Source organism: Triticum dicoccoides, chromosome 4B (assembly GCF_002162155.2).
Source record: "Triticum dicoccoides isolate Atlit2015 ecotype Zavitan chromosome 4B, WEW_v2.0, whole genome shotgun sequence".
NCBI classification, from domain to species: domain Eukaryota; kingdom Viridiplantae; phylum Streptophyta; class Magnoliopsida; order Poales; family Poaceae; genus Triticum; species Triticum dicoccoides.
The window spans coordinates 110339045-110362125 of NC_041387.1; positions in this window are offsets into that span (position 1 = coordinate 110339045).

A 23081-nucleotide genomic window follows, 5' to 3' on the forward strand; every position below is an offset into this window, starting at 1 on the left:
GCAGCAGTAGCAAAGGAATCGCTCGATAGGGTTCAGTTAACAGCCATCGATCGATCGTTCGGGTTCAGTAATGCATAGCCTGTAGTGCAATCGCTCGGGTTCAGTTAGAGCCCAACGCCTCGCTCGGGGTCAGTTAGAGCCAACGCCTCGCACACACGGGCGTACGAGTACGAGAGAAACGTGCATCGCTCGGCCCCCGACCACCCACCGTAACCGGGAACTCCCCGAAATTTTCCTCGCCCTCACTTCTACCACAGTTTTTCCATCATGGACGGACAAAGAATGTCGTGCAGTTGCGTTTCCGGCCCGCCCAGGACGAAAAGCCCATTTACTGTCATGATTTTTTGTCATAGAAGTAGGATCCCACCACATCTATGATGATACCGGGTTTTTTCACAATTATAGTCATAGAAGTGTCATACGTATGACAGAAAAAAAATTGTTTGTCCCAAAATGTCACGGATGTGTCTTTTTTTTGTAGTGCGCCGTGGTGCTCGCAGCGCGGCGTGGTCAATGTGGTCAACGACCGACTTCCATCAGAAGAGTACTGTACATGGAGAGGCCGACAGTTGGGTCCACGACAGCCGCAATGAAGTGCCTCCTTATTACGAGGAAAATGATTATTCCTCCACCTGACAGCAGGGACCCACTGAACGGGCCACCAGTATTTCGCGAAAAAAACATTTCCCCCTGACTGTTGGGACCCACTGGATGGGCCACGTATTTCGCGAAAAAAACATTCCCCCCACTGTCAGCTCGGACCCACCGGAAGTGCCTCCTTATTACGCACAAAAAATGAATACTCCCCCTGCTAGCTGGGACCCACCTTGGTGGGAGGCTGACTTGTGGGCTTATTAAGTTGACTGGGACGGAGGCCATTGTGAACTTTAGTCAATATGAACGATTCTAGCTCCAGTGACCATATGATGTCCATCCAACGGCTGTACTTCTTCTTCAACCTCTGGTCTTCTTGCTCCAGCCGCCCAAAGCAGCGGCGGTCGTGTCGCATGCTCCTGCCTCCCGTTGTCAGGACCTCGATCCTAAGTCACACCGATCTAGCATGTAACACATCATATCACTTTGCGGCCTCATGCACGGTATTCCCACGGGTGCCACCTTACCTAGCCCGGGACCGTTTGCGCCTTTTGGCTCACGTGTATGATAGTGGCGCTAGCATCCATATGACAAAGAACCCATGCTGACATGGCTAGTCATGAACCCAAAGTGGCACTAACTTATAGGGACAGGCATACATGACCCATCAACGAACGTGTCGGTCATCAGCGAGTGAATCCGGGTTGTAGCAACTGGGCTAGCAGGACTCCGGTAAACCGGGCTGTAGCAGGCTAACAGGACTCCGGTAAACCGGGCTATAGCAGGCTAACAGGACTCCGGTAGACACCGCGTGACATTTCCTCGAAGGGAGAGACACAGGAATGAAGAAGGACACATGCCAGCCAGCCTAAGTGTTCCGGAGCAGTAGCAAGCTACCAAGGCTCAGTGGAAGCACTAGGAGACATTTCCCGGTAAGAGAGGCTACCCAGGATAAACAACTAGATAGTCAGATCTCACACATACCAAGCATTTCAATAACATTCACACAATATGCTCGATATGTGTAAATAAAACATGGCATCACAACATGACTCTACAACTCAAGTATTTTATTCAATAGGCTCCGAGGAGCGAGATATTACAATCATGGGTCTCATGACCCAACATTCAGAGCATACAAGTCAAGCACAAGCGGAAGCTTAACATGTCTGAGTACAGACATCTACAAAAGAAAGAAAAGGTTGAGAAGCCTAACTGTCTACCAGATCCTGCCGAGGGCACAAGATCATAGCTAAGGTAACAATGCTAAACGTCGAAGTCCACGTGCAACTACTAGCGAGACTGAAGTCTCTCTGCAAAAACATAAATTAAGCAACATGAGTACAAATGTACCCAGCAAGACTTACATCAGAACTAACTACATATGCTTCAGTATCAACAAAGGGGGTGGTGGGGTTTAACTGCAGCAAGCCAGCTTTGACTCAGTGGCTAACCTGAACTACGACTGCAAGTAACTCTTTTGAGGTGGCGCACACGAGTCCACATATTCACCATATCAATACACCACTATGGATCCGCTCCCGTCTCCCTACGAGAACGCCATCCATAGCACTCACGCTTATCTTACGTATTTTAGAGTATCCACATTCACTTGTCTATGAACTGTACAGGAAACCCAGAAGTCCTTTACCGCGGACACGGCTATTCGAATAGATAATGTTAACCCTGCAGGGGTGTACTTCTTCACACACACTCTCACCACTTATCGCCGTTTACACGACATGTACTCGGCAACCTTCAAGCGGAAGCCCAGCGAGGGTGTCGGCCATGACCTGACTAACCACACAAGTCTCTCGTCTAGGTTTATCGCCTATTCGGGTTCCATCCGCAAGGAGATCCGGCTGGGGTGTCGCTCACGGCCCCAAACGATTTGAGCAGGGTTCCCAAACCCACCTCGACAGGTGGATCAACACTTGGTACACCGTGCCATGGTGCCTAGTCTGTCCCAAGCCCACCTGTACCGGGTGCCACTTGGTAGACTACTAACACTACCTACAAACACGAGAAACTAGTTGCAACTCCTTGACAGAGATCAAGTTGATTAATAAGTCGAGAGAGCTTGGAGCGCCCGGAGCCCAATGTGTGGTAGTAACTGTTCATGGATCACAAACACAGAACTCAGTTCCTGAGGACGGTTTCAATGAGACAACCCACCATGTACTCCTACATGGCCTCTCACCACTACCTTTACCAAATCGTGTTCACACACTTAGCTCACATACAGTAGGACATGTTCACACACCTCTGATTCATCCCCGATGAATCAGACCTGACACAACTCTAAGCAATAGCAGGCATGACAAACAAGCATGAATGAGTAGGCACATCAGGGCTCAAACAACTCCTACTCATGCTAGTGGGTTTCTTCTATTTACTGTGGCAATGACAGGTCATGCAGAGGATAAAGGGGTTCAGCTACCGCAGCAAGTAATAGATGAATCGTTGTTGTCCTAATGCAGTAAAAGAGAGCAGGAGCGAGAGAGTAGGATTGTATCGGAATTAACAAGGTGGTTTTGCTTGCCTGGCACTTCTGAAGAAGATATAGCTCTTCATCGGTGTCATCGAACTCATCGTCGGAACCACGTCTATCGAGAGGGGACAAGCACCGACAAACAAATAAGAAACACAACCAATGCAATGCAACAATATGATGCATGAATGTTACATGGCAATATGCTGTGGTTTGTGCTAATGCAACTAAAACCAGATTAAATGAAGTTGGTTTGAATCCAAGATTCAAATTCAAACTCCACATGTGGTTATTTAAATGACATTTAATTGAATTGTCCTAAACAGTAGTCATAAGTTGGTTTATCATGCATGAAAATGGTACAGATGGATAGATTGGATTTTTCTGATCATCTTTCATATATAAATTATTTCATTCTGATTTATGGTTGAATTTATATGATTTTTAGAAGTTTTGACCATTTTTTGGAATTTCCTAAAAAGAATAAATCCAAAAAATGATTTACTGCGTCAGCACTATGTCATTGTGATGTCAGCGATCAACAGCGCCAGCTAGGTCGAACCTGACGGCTGGAACCCATGGGTCAGTGTAACAGGGCTGGTTTGGGTGGATGACAGGTGGGACCAGGTGAACGCTGACTGGGAGGTCAACCCTGACAGTCGGGGCCCACTTTACTTAATCTAATCCTGAACAGAAGTAAATCTTATACTTAATTATTGTGGTGGGGTCTACTGTCAGTGTCTGTTGGTGGTTTAGCTAACGGTGATTAGCGCTAAGTTCGCTGCCACGTCGGCACGCCGGAGTTTGGCCGGCGGCGACCTCAAGCAGCGGCGGAGGTGCACTGGAGTGGCTCGGGTTTTGCCCACGGTCGACCAAATCGACCGTGGTTGGGTCCTATGTGTAGCTGGGGCTAGCACGCATCCAGCAGGGCAAGCGGGAAGAGCTGGGGTGGCCGGAGGCGATGGCAGCTATGATGACGGCGGCGGCCGGAGTTCGGGCGTCGAGCGTTTCGACGTTGCAGTGCACTACGGGAGGCGCTGGTGTGTTCGGCGTGCTCCTGGTGAGGTGTGGAGCACGGTGGTGTGCCCGGCTTCGAGCCACTGTGGCTCTGGCCATGACAGCGACATGCGGTGGTGGCTTCGAGCACGGTCGAGCTCGGTGCGGTCGCTGTGGTGCTCGAGAGCGAGAACGGGAAGGGGGGGGAGGAAGAGGAGCTCACGGGGAGTGCAGGGGGCGTCGAAACGGGCTCGGGGAGGGCTCGGAGCAGACGGCGCGGCCGTGGCGATCTCGGCATCTGAGGAGGAAGAAGGCGAGGTAGCCGGCGATGCAGGGTGGCAGGCGTTGTGTGGCTTTGCGTAGACGACGAGGACGACGCTGCGGTTCTTCAGGGCGGTTCGACGAGGCGAGGGGAGCACGGAGGCTGCGTCTACGGCGAGCGGCGGCGACGAGCTCCGCTCGGGCAGAGAGGGAGAGAGAGCAGAGGAGAGGATGGGGACGAGAGAGCGAGCAAGGGGGTTCTAGAGGGGTAGCGTGGCGTCGTCTGGAGTCGTCCCGGGCGTCGGAAGAAGCAGGAGGTGGCTGCATCCGGTTGCGCGCTCGCCACACACCTGCTTCTCCTTCTGGCAGAAGGTTGAAGAAGCAGGCAGCGCTGGCTGGGCTGGGCCAGCCAACTGGGCCGCCGGGTGGCCTCGCCAGGTGGGCTGCACAGCAGGTAGGTCCAGGTAACTTTCTCTCCCTTTTATTTTCATTTTCTATTTTCTGTAATTGTGTTTGGCTTTATTAAAAATGCAGGGCATTTCCAAAAATCATGAAACTGCTCAATGTCACTGTTTGGAATATTTCCAACAGCAAACATTTCAGTTTGTGATTATTTGAGCATTTAATTATTATTTAGCAATTAAATGCCCAAATGCAAGTACCGTAAGATTTAATTCAAAAATCCAGAATGGCCTAGAAAAATGTGCACCATTTTTGGGAGAGGTTCTAGACCAATCCAAAAATAATGAACTTTTCTGAAGAGCATTTTGGGTTCATTGAGAATATTTTTATTTGAACCTAGTTGATTTTATCTCGTGCTAGGGTTTGAGCAATCCCCATTTTAACTTAAATAAAATTTAAACATGATGCACACATGAAGGGCTAGTCTAGTGCATACCAGAACTAGGGATGTGACACCCGTGGCTGCCTGTGATGCCGCGGAGGCCTCACCGCCCATACTACTCCCACCGCTGGCCAGGCCATCCCTCTACTCACCCACACACCCTGTTATTCTGCAGCGACGGCAGCCTCACACCGCAGCCGAACCAGTAAACCCTCATACTCCTCTACGCGTGGGCATCGACTGCTGTGTCTTCTACGGCTCTGCGTCGTCCCCTTCCTAGGCCTCGCCGTCTTCCACCGCCCTGGTGCTCTCGGCGCGGCGTGGTCAACGTGGTCAAGGAACGACTTCCATCGGACATGGACTGTACGTGGAGAGGCTGACAGCTGGGTCCACGGCCGCAGCAAGGAAGTGCCTCCTTATTACACGGAAAATAATGATTCCTCCACCTGACAGCAGGGACCCACCGGACGGGCCACCGTATTTTGCAAAAAAAATGTTTCCCCCCTAACTGTTGGGACCCACCAGCTATATCTTCGCACGCGAAGAAGTGCATCCATATTACGGGAAAAAAATGATTCGCCCCCTGACTGCTGGGACCCACCAGCTACATCTTCACACGCCAAGAAGTGCGTCCAGGCAAAAAAATGATTTGCCCCCTGATACGTCTCCAACGTATCTACAATTTTTGATTGCTCCATGCTACTTTATCTACAGTTTTAGGTAATATTGGGCTTTATTATCCACTTTTATATTATTTTTGGGACTAACCGATTAACCGGAGGCCCAGCCCAGATTTGCTGTTTTATGCCTATTTCAGTGTTTCGAGGAAAAGGTATATCAGACGGAGTCAAAACAGAACGAAATCAACTGGAGAAGTTATTTTTGGAAGGAAAGCAACCTGATAGACTTGGAGTGCACGTCAGGCAAGTCCTGGGCTTCCCACGAGGGTGGGGGCGCACCCTCCCCCCTGGGCGTGCCCCCTGCCTCGTGAGCACCCCGGAGGTCCACCGACGTACCCCTTGCACCCATATATACCTACGTACCCTAAAACTTCCAGAATAGAAGATATCGGGAGTTCCGCTGCCGCAATCCTCTGTAGCCACCAAAAACCAATCGGGACCCTGTTTCGGCACCCTGCCGGAGGGGGATCCCATCACCGGAGGCCATCTTCATCATCCCGGCGCTATCCATGACCAGGAGGGAGTAGTTCACCCTCGGGGCTGAGGGTATGTACCAGTAGCTATGTGTTTGATCTCTCTCTCTCTCTCGTGTTCTCTCTCGTGTTCCCTCTATGGCACGATCTTGATGTATCCCGAGCTTTGCTATTGTAGTGGGATCTTATGATGTTTCTCCCCCTCTACTCTCTTGTGATGAATTGAGTTTCCCCTTTGAAGTTATCTTATCGGATTGAGTCTTTATGAGAACACTTGATGTATGTCTTGCCGTGATTACCTGAGGTGACAATGGGATATCATGTGCCACTTGATGTATGTTTTGGTGATCAACTTGTGGGTTTCGTGACATTGTGAACCTATGCATAGGGGTTGGCACACGTTCTTGACTCTCCGGTAGTAGCTTTGGGGCACTCTTTGAAGTACTTTTATGCTGGTTGGATGAATCTGAGATTGTGTGACGCATATCGTATAATCATGCCCACGGATACTTGATGTGACAATGGAGTATCTAGGTGACATTAGGGTTTTGGTTGATTTGTGTCTTAAGGTGTTATTCTAGTATGAACTCTATGATGGATTGAGCGGAAAGAATAGCTTTATGTTATTTTACTACGAACTCTTGAATAGATAGAACAGAAAGGATAACTTTGAGGTGGTTTCATACCCTACCATAATTTCTACGTTTGTTCTCCGCTATTAGTGGCTTTGGAGTGACTCTTTGTTGCATGTTGAGGCCTTGTTATATGACCTATCTATGTTATTATTGTTGAGAGAACTTTCACTAGCGAAAGTATGAACCCTAGGCCTTGTTTCCTATCATTGCAATACCGTTTACGCTCACTTTTATCGCTTGTTACCTTGCTGATTTTATTATTTCAGATTACAAATACCTTTATCTACCATCCATATTGCACTTGTATCACCATCTCTTCGCCAAACTAGTGCACCTATACATTGTATTGGGTGTGTTGGGGACACAAGAGACTCTTTGTTATTTGGTTGCAGGGTTGCTTGAGAGAGACCATCTTCATCCTACGCCTCCTACGGATTGATAAACCTTAGGTCATCCACTTGAGGGAAATTTGCTACTGTCCTACAAACCTGTGCCCTTGCAGGCCCAACAACGTCTACAAGAAGAAGGTTGTGTAGTAGACATCACCCCCCTAACTGCTGTGACCCACCAGCTACATCTTCGCACGCAAGGAAGTGCGTCCGAGCAAAAAAAATCGATTCACCCCCCTGACTGCTGGGACCCACCAGCTACATCTTCGCACGCAAGGAAGTGCGTGATAGTCAGGAACCACCTGGTCGAAGCGTATGTAGCGTTGTCATTCTGGTCGTGAACGTGTACGTACATACTGGTCGATGTAGAGGCGTGCCCGTGTCGTAGTAGAGGCGTGCACGTAGCATGTACACGTATGTATAGCGGCCGATGTGCAAGAAAGAAAATACGGACACATACGTGCATACAGGCGGGGTCTCGAACGCCTACTCGCGCATACGTACGGCCAGGGCTCGTGTACAGGGCTGGGTCGGAACGGAGAAACTACGTCATTATCGTGTTCATGGGGAGGCAACGGAATGTGTCGTGTTCATCGGGAGGCAACAGAATGCGTCATGTTCATGGGGAGGCAACGGAACGCGTGGGAGCCAACCGGCTTGGACGGAACAGCTAATGGAAACGAGGCCTGGCGTACCGCAGAATGGAGGAAACGGCCATGTGTTCGACTGGCCATGTTCTAAACGGGATCCTGTTCATCGGGAGGGGTCTGGCGTACCACAAAATGGAGGAAACGAACTTGTGTTGGACCTCCTACGGTCAAAACGGGGTCTTGTTGATCGGGAGGTGTGTGGCATACCGCAAAACGGAGGAAACAGACTTGTGTTAGAGTGCTACGGTCGAAACGGGGGTCCTGTTCATCAGGAGGGGTGTGGTGTACCACAAAACGGGACTCCACGGGATATTGTTCATCTCCACCGTCGACCTGCTCCAGCCTCCACGAGCTACTGTTCATCCACCGTCGACCTACTCCAGCCTCCACCTGTGACTGTTCATCCACGGGCTCCTGTTCATCCATCAACCACCACGCGCTACTCCACCAGCTACTGTTCAACCAGCCCTCTCCACGGGCTCCTATGCAACCACCCCTCCATGAGCTACTATTCATCCACCCCTCCACCATCTACTATTCATCCACCCCTCCACGGGGTCGTCCTGTTCATCCAGCCCTCCACGGGGTCCTGTTCATCTAGCCCCAACTGGCTCGATCGATCGGGGTCCTGTTCATCCAGAGGCAACACCATGGGGTCCTGTTCATCCACCCCCACCGCTCACTGTTCATCCAAACCCCCCAGCAACACCCACTATTCATCCAGAGGCAGCATCGATTGGCTTCAGTTAGCAACAGTAGCGAAGGAATCGCTCGACCGGGTTCAGTTAACAACCATCGATCGATCACTCGGGTTCAGTAACGCGTAGTCAGCTGCAGTGCAATCGCTCGGGTTTAGTCGGCGAACGCCTCGCTCGGGTTCAGTTAGAGCCCAATGCCTCGCACCCACGCACGTACGTGTATGAGAGAAACGCGTATCGCTCGGCCCCGACCACCCATCGTAACCGGGAACACCCCGATATTTTCCTCGCCCTCGCTTCTACCACGGTTTTTTTCGTCATGGACGGCCCAAAGAATGTCACGCAGCTGCGTCTCTAGCCTACCCGGGACGAAAAGCCCATTTTCTGTCATGATTTTTTGTCATAGAAGTAGGAGCCCACCACATCTATGATGATACCGGGTTTTGTCACAATTATCGTCATAGAAGTGTCATAAGTATGACAACAATTATTTTGGTCGGCCCAAAATGTCACGGATGTGTCTTTTTTTTGTAGTGTTGGCTGGCGGGATAGAGAGAGAAAAGTGATTTTTCAGTGGGCCTAATGAGAACTATCTCTAATTAGCACCTCTTGGGTGGGATAGTTTTTCTGGTGGGTTTGGTGCAACTTGCTCCAATTTAACCCTCATGTTTGTATACTTTAGGGCTATTTGAGCCCCAACTAGCTCAAACTAACTCTAATCCATGAATCCAAACATGGCCAAAGTTAGTCTCGAAAAACGCATTAAGACTTATATACATGGACAGATGGAGTACATGATACTAGCAAATGCTCACCATTAGTAGTAGTTCATTGGTTAGTTTCGATATTTGATTCAGTTGTTGTGCTGCTACCATTTAATATTCGCGTGTGATTGTTTCTAGAATAAAAAAAGGAGGTAGTACTTACTATGGGAAAGGTGAAGTGATGGTTGCTTCGCCTGAGCAACTTTTACTCTGGGAATATTGGAGAACCAGTGGATTCAACGAAGAGAGAAATGATGGTTGCTTCGTCCAAGCAACTTACTGTGGTGAAGGTGGGGCTCTGTGATTTGACTGCTCGCTAGTCATTATTACTGCGGCGCAATGACCGGGGTGAATCTTCCCTGCAGTTGTGCACTCAATATTGCTGCATGGTAGGTGGAGTCGGATGAAGGATGTCCCACATGTCGGTGAAACAAAGTTGAATTGTTTCTGGCATTGCTATCAATCATTTAGGATTTGTTTATATGTACGCATAAGTTTCTAGCATAATGAAATTATACTATGAATCTATGAAGGTTTCAACTTTGGTTCTCGCAGGAAAAGAAAGGTTTGAACTTAGGATTCATGTGTCCTCTTGCCTCAAGATTGTCTCATTACAACATTCCATCAAATACAAATGAAACTACCATGGCTGCTAATGCATCTCAATGGTTCGCAGATCAACGCCAATATTCACATCACAACTGAAGACAAAGTTGTGAGAATGTGTACAAATAAAGAAAAATATATAATTGATCGATGTTGTTGTAGGCATGGCTCCATTTACTGGGCATAGTGTTCATTGGTTGGCAGCTAGTTTCACCCAGCTATGTAGCCAAAAAAGAGGTGTATGAAGGACATCACAATCTGATCATTTTGTGAAGATCCACTAAAATCGAGCTGATCTTCCTTGTTTGCAAAGATATTCAGTCAGTGTGATTACAATAATAGTGGAACTAGATGGTGAAACATAACACACACAAATAGAACTGATCACCTATGCGATCTCTCTTTAGGACTAACTACTTGTTGGAGAAGATTAGGCACGAAGTTGGATGAGGAGGATAGCAAAACCAATCTCCCTTTCTGCAGTCCCACAGAAATGTAAAAATGTTGCCCGTGTAACATTTTGGCGGAACTGCACAAAACACTCTTAAGAAAAAAGTCATTTGTGCAGTTCACCAAAAGGTCGCAATAGCAACGAGGTGAAATGGATAGCCTGTTTGCAAAAGGAGGTACAAAGGAAACAATTACTGCCCAATAACATGAATTGAAGACACATACGCCGACAAAAAAGAAGCATATTCCATGTAATAAGGGAAAGATAGCGGCATGGTGGTTTATCGAAAACAGTTTGAGGACAAGATTGCAAGATGGAAAGTACGTCGGCTCAGATACATTTTAAGCAAACAACTAAAGAAGATCCACATGCAGGATTTTCCACATGTAGCAACATGGGAAGATGAGCAGTGAAGCAAGGCTTGAGGAAGCTGTACCTGAGGGTCATCAAGATGTAAGTAGGAGGGTCCCGGCGGCCAGGATATGCCCATATTGTGGCAGCGAGCAAGTGGCGAAGGCCCTACCACGTCAGAGCTTGGTCAGAGAGAACGACGGGTGCCGCAGATCGGGATGTACTACCTCAACACCGTCGAATGGAGAAATGATGCACATCCTCCCTTTTTGCCGGCGGACAAGATGCGGTCGGATCAGTGACCAACGGTGAGAGAGAGAGAGAGGCCGCCATCGCCTTGTGTGAGATAGTGTGACGAGAGACAAACCCCGGCAAGCAGGCTCCATCATATATAGTGGAGTGGATTTTTATTTTTTTCCCGGCGATAATCGTTTTATATTCTGTACGTGCCATTGAGTAATATAACTTTATTCAATACTAATGCGTCAAGTTGAACTTTGTTCTGTCTATGCTTGGTACACGACCCTCCTTCGAGTAAACAACCGCTACACATGTGAAATTATCACGTGGGTTGCCTTTTGGTACAGAAATGAACTCCATCGTGTACCCGCGCGTGTGTGGTCGGGAACGATACGTGAGTATGTGCGTCATGCGTGCACCTCTTCTTTAGGCGCAGGTACGTACGTGGGTGGGTATGAGAGAGATGATTTGTGCGAAACAGAGGCAATGTGTCGATGATATCTCAAACAAAAAAACGTAACATATGCAATGTGTGTGAAATAGAGTCATGGATATATCATATATAGAGGGAGCGATCCACGAGAAGAGAGTGGAGGGACCATTAGCGTGAGATATCGATAGAATCAAAAACAGGGAGGAAATGTGTGAGTGCGCAATCGATAAAGAGTTCCATCGAATTTGTGTTTCACACATCAAAGATACGGGGCGACTGGCCTACTGGAATGTGAGAGGGTAGAGGTGCAATTTCTCTCTATGTCATGGATACCTACCTACAACGTTCGACTATCAGTGTGTGTGGGGGGGGGGGAGGAGGCAGAGACCTAACTGTAGAGAGGTAGATCGACTAGTATATGTGTGGAGAAGGAGAGAGACCTAGCTATGTATTGAGGGAGATTGATAGTCATCCATGCATATGTGTAGCAGAGGAATAAGGTTGGGAGAAAGACAAAGGTAGAGTGTCAGAGGGTTGGTGGTGGAGTTGCTTCTCACAAATGGTGGGAGAGGCCTGTTAGACAAACGAAGGGTACGAGTGCAATATCAATAAGAGAGGGGATGTCTGCCTGTCTATGCACGTGCATATGAGAGACGGGTTGGGAGGTATGCAAGGATGATGAGGGGGGACGATGTGGTTGTGGTAAGCAGACATAACTATATAGGAAGATCAATCGTCGTGTGTCCGAGAAAGGGAGAGACATAACTAGTGTGGTAAGTTGAACGGTGCGTGGGGAAAAAGAATTATAGTCGACCTAGCTATATGTAGGGAGATCGGTACTTATGCATGCATGCATGTGTTAGAATTAAATAAGGTCTAGAGAGACGGACATGGGGAGAGGGGTGCGGCTAGGAGGTGGTGTGAGAGGCCTACTATGTCAAGGGGGAGGAGTGTGCGAGTATGAGATCGATGAGAAGAGGGGCGAGAGTGTGCACCTGCGTGGAACGTATTGGACATAGGGGGCATAGACGGTGAGTAGAGAAGAGGGGAAGTGTGTGTTTGTTGTAGGAACACTTGGCTAGAGAGGTATATCGACCGGTGTGTGCCGGAAAGAAGGAGCCGGGGGGCCTACACACACCATGGGTGAACGACCTAAAGAGAAATAACGAATGTGCGTGATGGAGGGGACGCTGAGGGAGGGTGAGAGGGGGCGGGCGTGTGCATGCACGATAGAAAGTTAGCGCTAGCTAGCTACAAAGAGAAGAGGATCGTGAAGGTGTAAAAGACGAACAGAGATCATAATTCATTATAAAAAAGTGGATTCAGATATTTTAAGAAGATATCATAGTATTTTAAACCGACGCATGCATGAATGGATATATATAATGGTGATACGCATGGTGTGGTTATGAACATGTTATACTACATATAATATATAGAACATTGTTTATAATTTGGGATAATCTGTTGCTTTTGCAGCTCAGGGCTAAATACTTGTCATAATGTAGGGGGCGGGGCACTATACTTTGTGTGATAAAGACGGTGTACATATGGAACATGGTTTAGATTATGAATATCTAGTTAGTACATCAAATGTACTATTATTTGGAATCAACATCAAGTGTATTTAAAATTTTTGAATTCGAGTTCATATAGTACACGTAGTTCATAATCTATCTCTATAGTAATCATGTGGTGTGTTGTTAAGGTAATACACGAATGATGGTTTAAGTTGGCAACAATCATGATTGTAGGTTCTTATTCAAATAGAAAAACGAATTCAAATTTAGTTAGAGTTGCAGCGGTAGTATAGACATTTGGAATGCACTAAAATGTTGGTATGAGTAAGTTACATGCATTATACAGCCAGCGAAAAAATTTAATTCGACATAACATGGATTCATAGCTTTGAATAGCATTTGTACAGTAAAACGGGACAAGACTCTCTCTTTGTGTGGTGTGAATAGTTCTATTTTTCATTTTTTTTCATTGAGGGAAGTGCAAATTGATTTGGTACGTACAATATTACATGTTAGGCTTGTCCCTAAAATTCAACCCGTGCCTTGTTATATCCCGAAAATTCAGATATCGTGCTCCCAAAACTCATGCCTTCACAACCCGTGCCTTGCTATTCCCACGCACGAAAACTCCTTCCGTTTGCCAAATCCCGACACGTGAAATCCCCCTTCTAACCCTGAGCCAAAAGGGCCGCTAGTTCAAATATGTGGGGGTACTTTTGTGACACACCCTACATTTTGGACAAGCGCGTCCCTAAGTCATGGTTCCCCCCTCCCATCGCCTCCTTTTCGCCATTTGAAATCCCAGGCCGCCATAACCTCTCCGCTCCAGCCGCGAAACCCCACCCTCCTCTGTCCACCACCTCATCGCTGCCCAGCCGATGCCTCTTCCCCGACAACATCGTCCATCGCAACAGCTCAACGTCCCTCATCCACCTCCCCGGATGAGGATCCATCGCCGATATTGTCGTCCCGCCAGTTCAGCCGCCCCGTCCTCCACCTCCAAGGAGCTGATCCAACGATCGCCTCATCTATCGCGGCTGCTCCATCCCCATAGCATAGCCTTAACCTACTCCACTGGAACTGCAGCATCCTCACCGACTCCTCGGACGAAGTCGAGGCCTACTCGGCGCCACCAAATAGGCCATACACTTATCGCATCGCACCTTCTCCTTAAGTCGACCTCCCGGTGCTGACGGTGCTCCATCCCGCACCCCCATGGCGCGGCTACCTCAAAGTTGGCGCCACGGGCGACATCTCCATGGTGGCTCTCCCCTAGTGCGAGGCCCCTTCGGCGACGGCGGCCGTACCAGCTGGATCTGCTGCTGCTGCTCTGGCTCTCACTCGATCGCGCTGCTGCTGGTGCTCCGGCTCTTGCTTGCTCGCACTATTGCTCTACTCTCCCCCTCGCTCGTGCTGCTGCTCTGCTCTCCCCCTCACTCGTGTTTCTGCTCTACTCTCCCACTCGCTCGTGCTGCTGTTGCTCGTACACGGGATGTTGCAGCTACACGAGTTGCTGCTCTAGCACTAGTTCATGTTGCTCCTCCAGGCGCTGCTGCTCCGGCTGCTATCTGCTACAGTGTTCCCCGTCGATCGTCTGCTGATTTACATCACTATTTGTCTACTACTAGTGCTCGAGCAGCCTAAACTACATGTGAAGTGCCTCTATTCTACCAGTGCGTTTAGTTTTGACAGGAACATTCAGATTCCGCAGTAAATTTCAGTTTCGACAATTAAGTTCAGAGTCAACAGTTTTTACCTCATTTGTTGTAGTCACGTGTTTTTTGGTGATGTAAATTTTACATCTATCACTTTTTGGTAATGTATTTTGCATCATCTATTGGAGATGCTATTAGAATCCCACTTGAGATTAATGATGTATGTCTTGTACTGCTTCAGCCTCGACGTCTTAAGGCTCGCCGGACCTGCTCCAATGACGGAACCATCCATCACAACAGAGGAGTGCCCTGGACGCCGTCTACAGATTCCTCAGATCTTCCTCCGACAGCCACCTCTGACTCAACTTCTTTAGACCAACCCAATGATGCTGAGGTTGACACGTCTACGGCTAAGAGGTTGTACACATGTCACATCACTTATTACTCTACATCCATGCCGATCCATTAGGGCTATTTTGGTTCAAAGGAAAAAACTTAAGGAAAAACATGGCAATAGGAAATTTTCCTATGGCACTCTACTATTCAATTATTCATGCATTTTGTTGAAAGGAATGGAGCAAAACATCCACCTGGACCTACTTTTCAAAATCCTATGCATGAAAACAAGACCAAGTGTATTAGTGGCAGAATAACATTCTAACTGTACATGCTTTCATATGGTTTCACTTTAATTTGGCCGTGTTTCTTTCCATTCCTCTGCTCTTCCAATTCCTGTGAACCAAACACCCAAGTTGACAGAAATCATGTGTTTACAAATGCTCTATTTCCCACGTGCATTTCTATCCTATTCCGGTGTTTTTCCTATCCCTGCGTTTTTAGAATCCTGCAAGCCAAAGGAGCCCTTACAGAATTACTTCAGTTCCAGGTAGGTGTCGAAGAAAACTTTGTGTGGTTTTTCCTGCTCCTGCCGCGACATCGTCCACCTCACCTGAGCTGCTCCGTCGACAAAAGCATCCACCAAACCAAACATCACGACTCATGACTATCTTCGCTGCCTCAGATCTCCTTCCCTGCCGCCGGCACCCACCATAACTGCATCACCATCATTGACTCAGCAGATGAACCTGAGGAGTACACGGGTCCACAAGAGAGGTCGCACTCTTTTGTTTCTGCTTATGTTATGCATTGCTTAATATTACCTGCTACTTTATCGTCCTGTTCACCTCTTAGACTCCAAGTCAGGTCCCAATTATTGTTAAAATTTGAGTTTTAAAATTACTTGTGAGGCACATATCGAGGCAGCTATGAATAATATATATGTCTATTATCTGGTTCACCAAGGGTATGCCTATGTCGTTCATCTTGGGTGGGAAACAAATAGTAAAGCAACCATCATCTGTATTTTTAATTAAAGCTATCATCAACCTGCTATCATTAGTTTTGGATCCATCCACTGGTTGTTACCATCACTCTAGATTTCTGCATGCTCTCCTTACATAATCTCACTATATTGTTTTCGTATGCATGTCAGATATTGTACACAGTCATGCTGAACATGTAGAGAAAAAGAGAAGAGTTTTACGCGGCAATACAATGTCATGCAGACATCACTCCATGCTGGGTTCAATGGCAAACCCTCCCCCCCTCTCTAGATTGTAATCCAGAGGAAGATATCTGTTTTGAGGGGGATTCAGATGCAGTTGACCGCTCCTATTTACCCCCAAGGTGTTTACTCTAACTTGGCATGATGATGTTGGTCATATCATGCGTATGTTGCCTTGCAGTGCCTACTTTCGACATCATATATGCCATCATATATGCCATCTGCTTACTTTAGACATGTTATGTAATGCCACATGTTTAGTTTCTATATCATATATGGGAATTATGCAGTCTCATCTCTTTTAGCCAGCCATAATATATGTGAAATATGTGCAATGCCATCCTGTTTAACCAGGCATCATATATTTGAATGATATCTTTCCCATCCTTTTCTCATTACATTTCCATTTGTCGACAATGTTTGTAAATTAAACTACTCTTATTGTCAATCAGCCATTTTAGTGGGTAATGGAAAAATCTGGAGTGAAAACAAGGTCTTTAGAGCATACACTGCTACCTGTCGAAGCAGATCTCTTGCTAGGTCCCGATAGCTCCTCAGAGATGGATTCAGAGAGAGATGACCAATCCTATTCCCCTACCGAGGTGTATGCTCTAACTTGGCATGGTTATACTGCTCATATCATGCATATGGTGTCTTGCATTTCAAAGTTTAGACATCATATACACAATATTCAACACCATGTTCTTAGTTCAGACGTCATACATGCGAATGCCCTCTACTTAGCATAAAAATCACATATGTGAATTAAATCATGTGATCTTGATTACTTAGATAACATGTACGTGAATTATTCATGCAAACCTGTTTACTAAAGACATCATATAATTATCCCATGCCATCCTGTTTAGTTAGACATCATATCTTCGAATTATGTCATGCTATGCTATCCAGTTTAGATAGACATCATATATGTGAAATTACGCCATGCTATCCTTTTTAGTTAAACAATATACATGTCAACTATTTCATGCCCTCTTTTTTCCACACTATCTATTTCATGTGTCTCTCATACAATGTCTGTACATTCAACTATGTTTCTTGTTTATCAACCATTTGAATTGGAGCGGGTGATGGCAATATCTAGTGGAGTAAAAAAACGGTCTTGAAATAAAATAGTGCTACCTCTTGGTGGAGATAGCACCCTGGTTGTACATGCATGAGAACCAGCCCTACCACACATAACCCAGACTCTCATGGATTGTACCCCTACTGCGATGGACAGTGAACCTGCTTCACCCAATCTAACCCCAACCCCAGAAGATAGTAACCCAGTTCCTGTTGACACAGCACCATCTCCACCACAGAGCTCCCAAACAAGAGCAGTTAGTAAGGCAGCTCCAGTGCCCAAAGCGCCAGTACTACCACGGAGAACCCCAACTCCACCAGTTAGTACACCTATCCCTATGGAGGAAGCACAACCAACCATTCGTAGTTTAGCATCTATCACATTTGATGTTGTTAAATCCTATCTGTGTATCCTCCCATCATAGAAATATTATACCGAAGATGAAGGAAAATGCCAGTTATTGGTGTTTGTCCAGGAGTTATGTGTAAGTAATGTTATTCATGGCAATTACTTTGCTTTGTCCCATACATTCTACCTCCATGATGGTGATAATACAGCAAATTTTCCCATTTTTCTCTATAGAGAAGGACCGATTTGGAAACTCAGGATGAGGTAACCTGTGCTAATACCTCTGATATCTTCAAGAATGCTTGGTGGCAGTATCGGAATTACCTGAAGAAAATGTACTTCACTGGCAAAGAAACTCATCAAATTCCCTTGCGTTCTCCTGAGACACATTTACTGGAAGATGACTGGGAACGCCTTGTTCTGTACTGGTCCTGAACCAAGAATGTGGTAAGGTCTGTGAGCTCATTTTTATTTTTAAGTACTACATGCCTGCGTCTTACTGTACTCTATTCATGTAGAACAAGTGCTTAAACCTGAAGAACAATTGTTCTCATTTAAGTTTCCATTGCTAGTGTGCATACTACTTTGCTCTTGTATCACTGTATTTACTCATACAAACTTATTTTAAATTGAAGGATCCAATCAAAACTCCAATGGCACAACATGTATGTTTACGCATGTTTCTTTAATAGGTTTGCTCTTATAAATAGCTCTGTTGATTTCAATTTCAATTGTGTATATGGTTGACTTCTCATATCATGCACATTACTAGCATCACAACAGAGCCAATAGTGTTGTTGTACATCTAGACCCGTGCTACCCATCTGAAATCTTGTTGTGTCGTGTAGTTTCCCACGCTTTGTATTCTTCTAATGTTGCTTTGTCTTGAACTGATATGATTTGAACTGTGTCTCTATTTTTATTTGGCAAGACAATGCAGTGACCATAGTACATAGATATATGTTTGTTTGATGCTTTTATTGTGTACTACTTGGCAATATAGGACTTGGTAGTTTAATCTTGTCCACCTTACTAATGAACTGGTTCACCGAAATGAGTTCCATATACTAGTACATTCTAAACCTGTTATGTGTCTGCTTGTTTCTTCTTTGAGAATGCTGATAGAATATTGGTAAGAGTGCCTTATTAAGCAATGGTAAATGAAGTAATGCAGATAAGGTTTAGGATAGTGAGACATCCTTGTTAGTCTCCAACAAAGCTGATAAAACAGCTAAGGAAAACTATCTTGAAGACAGTGAGACAACCCCAAACTCAAGTCTTGGTGTAGTGTTCGAGTTACTGGTCACTACCGTTGGCACAAGCTATTCAAACTCACTGTCTGAATAGTTCGGTTTCTTGAATCTCAAATACAAGCTGAAAGACATCGATCAGCATGCTCCGACAAGAAGCCGAAGGACTGTTGAAGTCCCTAGAGCATTCAGATGCATACTTTCTGGTGTAGCAGCAAGCGTTGGAGGATTTTAGCGCCAAACGGGAGAAATCTAATAAGCTTGCTAATCGTATTGCCAGCATGGTGGATACCTAGGATAATCTTTCTTGAGATCATCTCAAGTTGTTTCAGTTATGGACTTGTTTTGTTGCCATGTTTATTTGCACTGGTGTCCAATTTAGACGGCCAGTGTATGTAATATGCTGCTTTGTTCCCTATATTTGCACTGGTGGCGAACTTTGATGCCCAGTGGATGTAATATGTGTAATAGCCATAATAGCCTAGTGTTAGTTGCTTTCTTATTTATTTCCTTATTGTCTTGTTGAGTTTTTTGCTTGTAGTCATTGTAGTTCTTTTTCCACGTTTTTCTAGTGGCCACAATAACCTATTTTTATAACTAGGCCACAATAACCATGGCAACACACGAACTGTTGTAACCATGGTCCTGCTACCTGCTGTAGTGACCATGGCCCTCCTATGGGTCGTAGGATCCATGGGCCTTCTACGGGCCATAGGATCCATGGTCCTTCAACGGGTCGTCTAATCTATCGGCCTTCTACAAGCCGAATAATCGTTTCGCCGAACATGGGTCGTACTATTCATGGACCAATAACGGTCCGCAAAATGGGCCGTAAACGGGCTAGAGTGGAAATCGTCTGTTTTATGGCCCGACCATAACGGGCCGTTAATAGGCCGTATTTGATGATGCTATGAAAGCAGCCCAATGGGTTAAGGGGCCACAAATGGGCCGACTATAACCACGGGCATAATTTGGCCCACAAGCGGAACAAGCCAGTAACGGACCATAATTAATCGAATCCTGGAAATGAGCCCAAGAATAAATGGGCCCTTAGAAGGCCGAAAGTTAACACGGGCTGGAAACGACCGACGGAATAATGGGTCGTTAATGGGTATAAAGCGATACACTGTTCATTATGGGCAATTTCATCTCGGGCCTTTAATGGGCCTAGAGTTACAAAGGGCCTCCTATGGGCCAAAAGACGTCATGGGCCATAAATGGGCCAGAAGTTACAATGGTCTGGAATCATATTGGATGGCCAGATGACGCTGTTGGGCCTAATTCAGGTAGGCCATAACGGGTCGTGGTTAGCGGGTTGTAAATGAGCTCTTTGAGAGCAGGCCGCTAACATGCTTTGCCACAAACAGGCTGGCCTTTTCACCCGAATGGGCCTATGTTGGGCTGTGCCACATGTCGATATGTCATAGGTGCCTTCAGTCAAATGAGTGGATGACATCTGTCCCAGAGGTGAGCCGACACGTGGTTTCTCTGGCCATTGAGAATTTTACACGTGGAAAATCCCCATTGGTCTGGGTTGTTAACGGGTTATCGGATCCAAGTCGGAACCCGATAGCTTAACGGCGACCCGTTACGGTGGATGCCACGTGTTGGTTACCCTTGACGAAAGCACTTCTACGACGTGAGATTTATCGTCATGGAAGTGGACACTTCTGTGATGATAATTTTGGTAATCTCATGGAACACTTCTACGACAGCACATGTATGACTATCTTGATTCTATCAAAAAATCGTCATGGATGTACATGCATGACAGAAAACGTGACCTACTATGACAAACATGTATCATCATGGAAGTGTATTTTTTGTAGTGATAGGGAAGGTTCTGGGAGTGTACGACAAGTGGCCCGAGTGTTAGGTGCAAGTGGAGCAGTTCTCGGGCGCCAGCTGTCGGTGTCAAAACCGGCGGATCTCGGGTAGGGGGTCCCAAACTGTGCGTCTAAGGCTGATGGTAACAGGAGGCGGGGGACACGATGTTTACCCAGGTCCGGGCCCTCTCTATGGAGGTAATACCCTACTTCCTGCTTGATTGATCTTGATGAATATGAGTATTAAAAGAGTTGATATACCACGAGATCGTAATGGCTAAAACCCTAGAAGTCTAGCCTATGATTATGATTGTTGTTGTCTCTACGGACTAAACCCTCCGGTTTATATAGACACTGGAGGGGGCTAGGGTTATACAAGGTCGGTTACAAAGAAAGGAATCTACATATCCGAATCGCCAAGCTTGCCTTCCATGCCAAGGAGAGTCCCATCCGGACACGGGAAGAAGTCTTCTGTCTTGTATCTTCATAGCCCAACAGTCCGGCCCATGTTAATAGTCCGGCCGTCCGAGGACCCCCTAATCCAGGACTCCCTCAGTAGCCCCTGAACCAGGCTTCAATGACGATGAGTCCGGCGCGCAGATTGTCTTCGGCATTGCAAGGCAGGTTCCTTCTCCAATTACTCCACAATAGTCTTCGGACACTAAAAATGTGTCCGGCTCTGCAAAACAAATACCACACACAACCGTAGAGAGCACAATATTCCACGAGTCCAATCCGCTGACAACTTTTCATAGCGTGACATCATACCACTGCTCGGTCATTATTCGAACCGTTTTTAGCCTACCGCTCTGTATTTCGAGGTGCGGTTTCATTAGCATGTCTTGTCAAAGTAGATATCGTGTCCCCTTATCACAGGATTCTCATCAATACGGGCATGGGTAACCCAACCATGCCATCTACACGACCCTTGGAGAATAGACGAGTTTTAAGGCGAGTGGGAGGCGCATAATATTCACTGCCTTTATAAAGGGATAAGGACTCTTCCTTTTTCACCCACGCCTTCTCCTTCCTCTGCCCATCCATTCTCGAGCTCCAGCGCCCAAGCTCTCGCCTTCTCCGCCCAAAAAACCACTCCAATCATGTCCGGATCCGGAGCAGGAGGCAAGTGGATGGCCTCCTCCGTCAAGGAGAAGGACATCAAGAAGCTCCGGGAGGCCGGGTACTTGGCCAAGGAGATCGCCCATCGGCTTCCAGCCGAGGGGCAAATTGTACCCACCCCCGAGCCCCACGAGAGGGTGGTGTTTGTCTCTCACTTCGTCCGCGGGCTGGGATTCCCTCTCCACCCATTCGTCCACGGACTTATGTTCTACTACGGGCTGGACTTCCATGATCTGGCCCCCAACCCCATCCTCAACATCTCGGCATTTATTGTCGTGTGTGAGGCCTTCCCCCGCATCCCACCTCACTTCGGGCTATGGCTGAAAACCTTCAATGTGAAGTCGAAGGTGGTGAGCGGCCAACAAGCAGAATGTGGAGGCGCCATGGTGGGCAAGATGCCCAACGTCACCTGGCCCGAAGGCTCCTTTGTGGAGACTGTCAAAGGGTGGCAGTCAAAGTGGTTCTACATCACCGAGCTGCGCAACACCAACTGGGTCACGGCTCCCGCATTACGGTCCGGAGTCCCGATGTGGCTCACCTCCTGGCAAGAGAAAGGCCTGACCTGGTCTTCCTCGGACGAGCTGACAGCGCTCCAGACACGCGTTCAGAATATGATAAACAAGAGAATCAAGCTCGTCAATGTGATCCAGGTGATGCTTGTTCGTCGGATCCTTCTATGCCAACACCGGACTTGCCATCTATGGGAGTTTGATCCGGCCAAGCACCAGACCCTACTAGAGCTCTTCGACACGACACACAAAGATATCTGGAAGGTGCTCTTCAGGGCCAACGAGGCGCCGTTTCCCACGACCGAGGATTGTGGGCATGACTTAACTCACCCTGCTAATCCGGTAAGTTCTTTCATGTTTTCAAGGCATACCCTTTACTTGCGTACACAAGGAAGGCATCTAAGCTTCCCTATCAATTTTTTAGGCCCCGATAGAGATGACAGAGCGGATTAACTGTTTGGCCCCGCTGCTCGAAGGCCTAGAAATCCCGCTTCTAACAAAGATGCTGGTTCCGGCGCCCTATCAAGCGCCGGAGAAGAAGGCCAAGGGGACCAGAGGTGGTCTCAGTCGCAAGGGCACTTCGGACGCGACGTCTGAAGACGCCGAGGCTCACTCCTCCGTCGTAGAAGACGACGAGGAAGAGGAGG